Genomic DNA, 8,764 nt, shown 5'->3' on the forward strand with positions numbered 1-8,764 from the left:
AACATACCTTTTTCTCATTCACACATAATATCTCTTCCAGTTATGCATGTAGTTAAAGACAAGAAGGCCAAAGAAGAATCTGTCCAGCCTCAATTTCCAGTTTGTAGTTTCATCCATACCTTGTTTTCCTTCACTAAGAGTCTCCATATACTCCCATTTTCAACCTTGGGACTTACAGAGGACCATCCTGGTCCCCAGTAAGTCTAACTGTTTTGAGCAGGGAAGCTTCAGCTTGTGCTCCACAGGGATCAGGTTGAATCTGGGACTTCCCCTGAAGTAACACCCTTCCTGGGATCACTCCCCTTCTGTAGCCAGCTTCTGTCACTCCTTAACTGGTTTCTGCCAGGGGTACTTTATAAATCATTTGCATTTGAATCTTTGGCTCAAGTTCTGCTTGTAGGAAAGTCTGGCTTAGGATACCTAGTTAGTAATCTCCAACTGCTGTCATCTTTCTGAGTAAAGTTTATGTCTTAGAAGAGAAATGGCAAATAGGTGACATTTCGCTATCAGGCTTCCCCCACTCCCACTGCTGCCCCTTGTTAGGTGCATTGCACATATGCTGGCACTGTTCCTGCTGAGCTCACACATGGCTTCAGAGTTCTCTACAATGTTCTCCAAAAAGTTACAGATCATCCTTAAATGTTTTAACTTCTAAACCTCAATGTAAAAACAATAACAACAAATAGTAATAGCACTTTTAATCACTCAATCTCCCACTCTTAGTGATCTACAGAATTTCATGTATAAATCAGATTAAATCTATGTTATATTCTTACTTATAAGTGAGTATACACCGACATTTTATTCCCCAGTAATGAGTTTTAAAGGAATGCTCCAGCCATGCAGTCAGAGACTAAGAGCATAATATTTTGTTGTGTGGATCATATTGGAGTTATCTTGGAATAGTCGTGGGTTTACTTGAAGTGTGTCTATCGCTCGAGTCTGAAAGTGAGTGTATTAAAAGATGTGGATTTTTTTTCCTTCTGTTCCCAGAAACAATAACAGCTTCAAATTGGTTTCTCTGACAACAATTCTTTAAAGGACAGTTCTCTTTCTCTTTTTGTCGTCATGTCTCTGTTTAATTGTTCTTGTTTCTTATCACAGTTTGTAACTATTTTGTTAGGTTATAAATTAACTTATTATCAGTGTCTCTAGTTATAATGTAAAATATATTAAATAATAGTTTCATAAAAACAAGGACCACAGTCTGACTTGTTTAACACTGTATCTCCAACAGTCCCTTGCCTTGCTAAGAGGAAGAATTCAATAAACATGTGATGAACAATTTAACAATGAATCAAAGAATAGAAAGAGGCCTGTATGAGGGATGATCTGCGAGGTAGATGGTACATGTGAGTCAGAAATTGAGGATCACATCTTCTTTCTCATTACTATGATTTTATTATGCATTTATATTCTAGAACAGTGGATCACATATGGTTTTAGGAGTTAGATGCAATTTACTTTTATATCCTCGTCTATCACCTACTAGTTCAGAGTTGCTTAAAATATCAGGACTCAAGTTTGTTAATGTCTAAAACAATGTTATGCCTAAGAGAGTTGCCATGAAGATAAAAGATGTTGAATTTTTAAAACCTCCAGCGTCTGGAACATAGTAGGTATTCAGCAGAGACAGTATTCCAGAACTTTCAAAATGCAATATGTTTTCCTTTATATATTATAAGGACAAATGGAGGAAAGTATTATTACTCCCATATATAACACAATTATACTCACTTATGGGAACACATAACTTATATGAAGAATGAAATTTTGGCTCTAATATGAGACATTAAAATTGGATAGCTTCTTGTCCATCATTCTCCTAGACAATTTCAAGACTGATGATCAAGACTTGCTGTTCATATTCCTTAGACTCCTTTCCTGTACAATAATTTTAAAACATACTGAATTTGAAAAGCTGCTTTAAAATTTTAATGGTCAAACGTAAATAGATGATAAATGGAAAATACCATTTAAAGAACGTCAGAGGTGGGATGCCCTGTGATGTGAGTAGCTCCTTCAAACTCAAATTCTTTTGCTAATCTATGGAGAAACTGAGCTCTATAAATGTTATTCCAGCTAATCTTGGCCTTCTCTTCATGTCTTGCCTGGATCATGATTGGAAAATAGGTAGTATAACTGTTTTTTAAACTATGTCTGCATTTGCAGAAAATGCTGTTTGAGAAGTTTGGACTTTTTAGTATTACCCTTACCTATTTGGCCTTTCATTAATTCCCTATCTATTTGCTTTTTCATTAACTCTAAAGATTGCTTAAAAGCCAGGTGTTTTCTTTTTGTTTGTTTTGTTTTTTGTTTGTTTGTTTTTTGTTTTTGAGACAGAGTCTGGCTCTGTCACTCAGGCTGGAGTGCAGTGGCACGATCTCGGCCCACTGCAACCTCTGCCTCCCAGGTTCCAGCCCGGCTAATTTTTGCAGTTTTAGTAGAAACGGGTTTTCACCATGTTGGCCAGGCTGGTCTCAAACTCCCGGCCTCAGGTGATCCACCTACCTGGGCCTCTCAAAGTGCTTGGATTATAGGTGTGAACCACTGCACCTGGACAAAAGCCAGGTGTTCTTAAAGATTGCCTTTGCTTGAGTCCAGGATTGTTTTCATCCTCATATAACAACATTTATTTTTTTCCTCTTATTTGTTTCTACATTAAAGAAGGCTTTAGTGTTTTTACAGAGCATTTTGACTAAGTAAGGTTTTGTTCTCTGTCTTTACTATTTGGAATTGAAAGAAGGATATTATTTTAGTGTTTTGAAATATGCCAACTGCGGGGGAATTTTAATTATTGGTGTCAGCTGGATTGTAATATTGATTGAAGGTATAATAACAAATAGAGAATATGATTTCCACCCTCAATTGTAAGGAAGGTCACGGTACCCTTATTTTGCTAAGTGAAATTCAATCTGACTCTATGCCCTCACTTTCTCAGGGTGGAGAGAAATTCAATTTGGTCATATTTTGAGGGATTATTCCCCTTCTTAGGGTCACATGACAAACTAGAGAACTTTGTAATGCCTAGAATACAGGAAGAAGAACTACATTCTGCAGGGCATCAAGTTCTTGACAAGATGCTCATTTTCTGAGCCATGTGATTATCCAGATGTGAACAGCTCAGTCCTTCCATGAGAAACATGAGCAGAATCCTAACCATACCATGGTTGTTGGCATTCTCCATCTCTCCAAGCATCCACGTGCCGCCCCATCTTAGGTCCCAGTGGCTCTCAAGTCCATATTTCTCCATGTCTTATGAAGAACCACATCCCCCACTACTCTGAAGGAAAAAGAAAAAATCAAAACCAAAGTAAACAAAACACCCATCTCTATTCTTCACCTCAAAGAAATTTTCCAGAAGTTGAAGCTCCTTTAGTTTTAACATTCTGTTAACTTCAGAACCACACCCTTTCATTTACGACCATTTAATTTAAAGCCTCTTATATCTGACCCTAGAAAAAGAGAATCCTTCTGCCTCTAGGACTCAAAGCCCAGCAAAACATTTCAAAAGGGCTCAATGTAAGAAGGAAAATAGTTCTCATTCTTTAAAATTATTTATAAGAGCAGGATCAAAACATATTATTTGAATCTATAAATTTTCTAACCACTAATGGTACCAGGACTTCTCGCCACTAAAAATATGCTCTGTAATGCATTCCAGTGGAAAGCAGTGTTTATAGTGCACCCGATTTAGACTTGTGTGTATAGTCAGACAGGGGTATTGTTCTAAAATTAATAATGAGTTGTAAGATTGTATACATTTATAATTAATTTTTCAAAACCTTGGGTAGTTGGTGAGACTTATTTCAGGTTTCTTTTTTTTATTTCTGTAAGTAGCTTTGATCCTTGCATGCAGTACAATGTACTCTAACTAGAATTTTTGCTTTCATATTACCATCTGAAAAATATCTTTTGGTTGCAACTTTAACACATTCCTCATACATGATATAAAGTGCAACAATATTTTATTGGTAGCATACCAGTCAGTACACTGCTATTTAAGTTCTGAAAAAAGTAGGCAAACGAAAAACAGCAGGACAAGAAAAACAAACTTTGTGGTCATTTTGTGATAATATAATAAAATTTTGCTCATTCTGATTTTTTAAAAAGTAGCTATCTAACCATGATATATTTTAGCATAGTTGCACAAAAAAACCTAATTACTGTTGCCAAAAGGAGAATGCTGAACAATGATGTTTGTGGGATGAAATTCTTTTATGGAACTCATTAGCAGTATCAGACACAAAAATATTTATGATGTTATAAAACTGCTGGAAAAAGAAGACATTCTGTATAGTTCAGGGTTTATTTGGACCTCAAACTACTTTTATGACCTTGAAATTCTCCCAGGTTGTCTGTGTGGTAGCAAAGGATGCTATCCCATGTGAGTTCACAGAGTTTATACAATGTGCAACGCCTTTGAAATGTGACTGAGAAGCCTTTCAATGAATTGGATCACTCAATATAATTTGCTATGAATGCTATATTCAATCTACATAGCAAAGTTACACTGAAGGTTTGGACAAGGGAGAGGTTTATGTCCTAGTAATACAACCTTGAATATCAGACCTCCATTTTAAAAGTAAATAGTTTATGAATGCTATATTCATAGCAAACGATAATTAGTGATCAAATCCATTTAAAGTCTTCTCAGTCTAGAGAAAAGGTGTTGCTGTATGAAGTCATAGAATTTCTTCTTTATTACATTTAGCCTTATCCTCACCCCCCTTTTTTATCTACTCTAATGGACATACTTGTTTTTCTGTTTAGCATCTCTTTCTTCTTCCTCCTAATTTTGAAACAATACTGACACATTTCACTAACTCCTAGCTGTAGTGGTAGGTTCCACATATAATCACTGCACTTTTTTTGCCCTGTTGTAATTATTGGGTTAGGACTAGCCACGTAAACTATGCAAGCCAGCTAGATACACTTTAGGACGCGTAGTTGGAATACTGTAGCCAGAGTGCTTTCTCTCCAACTGGTGTAAACACCAGTTGCTACAACCGCAAGAGGAATTAATGTTAACCTTAGATTAAAACTTATTTTAAAAAGTCAGAGTGATTGGGGTGAATTGGATCAGTAAAATTCTGCCATAACTCTGGAATTCTAGTTATATCAGTTAACACATTTACGTTATTGTTAAGGCAACTGGAGCTGCAATTTCTCTTGTTATTTGCATAAAACTTCACAGACTTAGCAACCAAATTATCCTTTTTAGAAAAGGAAACATTTATTCCTTCCTGCCTTATCCAAGTATAAAGACTTCTGTACTGCCATAATAAAAATGACTAAATTTTTCCTCAGGCTTCACTCTGCAATAGTTATACCATTATTTATTTTCCCCTTTGAAAACAGATTTACTAAAATGTGTGACAGGTTGTAGGCATTGCCCTGAGTATCCAAAATGTAGGTAGTAAGTGCTTTCTTTCTTTCTTTCTTTCTTTTTAATTATACTTTAAGTTCTAGGGTACATGTGCACAACGTGCAGGTTTGATACATAGGTATACATGTGCCATGTTGGTTTGCTGCACCCATCAACTCATCATTTACATTAGGTATTTCTCCTAATGCTATCCCTCCCCCAGCCCCCCACCCTACAACAGGCCCCAGTGTGTGATATTCCCCGCCTTGTGACCAAGTGATCTCATTGTTAAATTCTCACAAAAATATGGAATGGTTCATGAATTTGCGTGTCATCCTTGCACAGGGTCCATGCTAATCTTCTCTGTGTCGTTCCAATTTTAGTATGTGTGCTGTCAGAGCGAGCAGGGTAGTAACTGCTTTCGACTCTTGCAGAAGTGGAACTCAACCTACAAAGCAAAGTTGCACTGAAGGTTTAGACAAGGATGGGGGCTATGTCCTAGCAATACAACTTTCAATATCAGACCTCCATTTTTAAAATAAGTAGTTTATGCCCTCCTTCCTGTGAATTTCTGACAACCTTCTCTGTGAGATCTAGCTTCCTACTATGCGGTGTTTCTTTGCTTCTGTTTTCTAGGTCACTTGTACTGGGTGTCTTCTCCAAATTCCAGTCTCCTCCTTTTATTAAAAAAACAGTAAGTATAACTTAGCTCTTTCTGCCTCTTTTTAGCTATAGATCCACCTTTGTACTTCTAAGGACTCCTTAAAATGCTCTATTAAACAACAGATTAGCCAAGGTGAGTGCTGTCCTTCAGTAGCGCAAACCTGGTGAAGGCTCTGCGATTGACATCTTCCTTATTTTGCTCTTCCATAAGTCTCAGTGGAAAGTGGGATTCGTTTTCTGTGTTATTTGAATCATGCCTCTTCTCTTTAGAACAGAAGTAACTTTATACACAACTTTAGCCCTTCAATGCAATTGTCTGTCTCTCTCACTAGAACATGAACTCTGGGAAGGCAAACTATCATATTAACATTAATTTCTCTCTTTGCAGCACATAAGTAATCAATAAATATTTGTGGAATGAATGAAAATGCGACAGACCAATACAAATAAAAATTCAGTATATGAGGGAATTTCATTTGACCAAATATCACAGGCATTAGCATAATTTTATCCAAGTATTATAGTCACATGTCACTTAACAATGAAGCTACATTCTGAGAAGTGTGTCATTAATGGTGATGTCTTCATTGTGCAAACATCGTGGAGTGTACTTACACAAACCTAGATGTTATAGACTACTACACACCTAGGCCATGTGGTATAGTTTCTGGCTGTCAGTCTACAAAATCTGTATGGCATATACAATTTTTGATTTTAAAATATTTTATTTTAAAATAAATGTTAATAAACAAGAGGAACAGAAAACATCAGTGATTGCCAGGGGGCAGAAGAGACTGAATACAAGGGGGCAGAGGGGAATGTTGTGGGTGATGGATCTGTCCTGCCTATTGACTGGTTACAAAACTATGCATTTGTCAAAATTCACAGACTAGACACTAAATAGGATGATTTTACTGAATGTAAATTATAAACCTTTTCTTAAAAAAGAAAAAAGAGTGAGAGAGGAGCCAAACATTTGCCCTATGGCGGGGGAAAGTCTTATGATAGGTTTTCTCTTTTTTTTTGAGAAGAAGTTTCTGCTGTTGTTGCCCCGGGTGGAGTGCATTGGTGTGATCTTGACTCACTGCTGCGTCCACCTCCCAGATTCAAGTGATTCTCCTGCCTCAGCCTCCTGAGTAGCTGGGATTGCAAGCATCTGCCACCATGACTGGCTAATTTTTTGTATTTTTAGTAGAGATGGGGTTTCACCTTGTTGGTCAGGCTGGTCTTGAACTCCTGACATCAGGTTATCCACCCACCTCGGACTCCCTGGATGCTGGGATTATGGACATGAGCCACAGCACCTGTCCGTTTTTCTCTTACAGACAGTAAAAACAAGTACCAGGGATTTAAAGCAAAGAACAGTTAAGAGAGAGATCTTCAATAAAGAAATATTTCAAAATGTGTGTTTTTTTGTTTGTTTTGTTTTTTGTTTTAGAACAATATGCTTATAGCAGAGGTAAGACTTATTTTTGTATTTGATTTGATAAATTTGACTTGCAATTTTTCTGTAGGAATAAAAGTGTTAGAAAGCTTATTTTTAAATTTCACAAAATTTGCAGGCAGTAAGCAAGGTGTTAGAGCCATAGAGGGCTCTAAAACTAATTCTATAAAGCATCTTACCGTAAAAGTATGTACAGATTTTTAAGAGAAAAGTATATTTCTTTACAGTAGAAAAATAATATTGAATAGTTAACTTTTCTTAAAAGACAAAAGTTCAAATGTAACATACTACTTATAAACTATTTAGCTAAAATTGAATCAAGCTGTTTATAAGAACTGATTCCAAAATATACATATATGAATGTACATAACTGATCTGTACAAGCTCTTCAAAATCTATTGTACATTTAAAAGTTAAAATTGCCCTTGCGGCCTGACACAGTGGCTCACGCCTGTAATCCCAGCACTTTGGGAGGCCACCAGGTCAGGAGTTCAAGAATAGCCTGGCAAACATGGTAACACCCCTTCTCTACTAAAAATACAAAAATTAGACGGACAGGAGAATTGCTTGAACCCAGGAGGCAGAGGTTGCAGTGAGCCGAGATGGTGCCACTGCACTCCAGCCTGGGCGACAGGGCAAGACTCCATCTCAAAAAAGGAAAGAGAAGAGAGGAGGGGAGGGGGAGGGGAGAGGAGGGGAGGGGGAGAGGGAGGGGAGGGGGAGGGGGAGGGGAGGGGGAGGGGGGAGGGGAAGGGAGGGGGGAGGGGAGGGGGGAGGGGAGGGGAGGGGAGGGGAGGGGAGGGGAGGGGAGGGGAGGGGAGGGGAGGGGAGGGGAGGGGAGGGGAGGGGAGGGGAGGGGAGAGGAGAGAAGAAAAGAGAAGAAAAGGAAAGAAAAGAAAAAGAAATTGTCCTTGCAGTTTGGAGCCACAGCAGATCAGCGCAATGGCTGCCGGTATCCGCTGCTTTCTTGGTGCCTGAGCTGCAGAGCGGGCCTGTCAAAGCGGGGCTGCTGTTTGGGCCACTTTCCCTCTGGCTGTTTGTGGCGCAGGTGCATGAGGACCTCAATCTTGTCCTGGAAAGACTACCAGGCACTGGAAGTCTGTGAAGAAGTGACGACACTAAAGGGGCTGCAGTGGAGCGGGTTCAGGGCACCTGGGGAAGCTCTTCATGATAACCCGGATGCGGGACAGGAGCAAACAAGAGGAGCGGCTGCTGCCGGTGCTTTTCTTTGCCCACCACCACCTCCGCCATCTTCCCGCCCCTCACGGTTGCACCAAGAAGTGGCTGCT

General features: G+C 38.6%; 1 non-coding gene across 1 annotated transcript; it reads right to left on the bottom strand.

Moving 5' to 3' along the window:
- Positions 1–5,668: 5,668 nt before the first annotated feature.
- On the bottom strand, positions 5,669–5,775 carry LOC123573700 (U6 spliceosomal RNA). Its single transcript, XR_006698443.1, has one exon. It is a non-coding gene; the product is annotated as a U6 spliceosomal RNA (small nuclear RNA).
- Positions 5,776–8,764: the final 2,989 nt, after the last annotated feature.

The sequence above is a fragment of the Macaca fascicularis genome, chromosome 5 (assembly GCF_037993035.2).
Source record: "Macaca fascicularis isolate 582-1 chromosome 5, T2T-MFA8v1.1".
Lineage (NCBI taxonomy): Eukaryota > Metazoa > Chordata > Mammalia > Primates > Cercopithecidae > Macaca > Macaca fascicularis.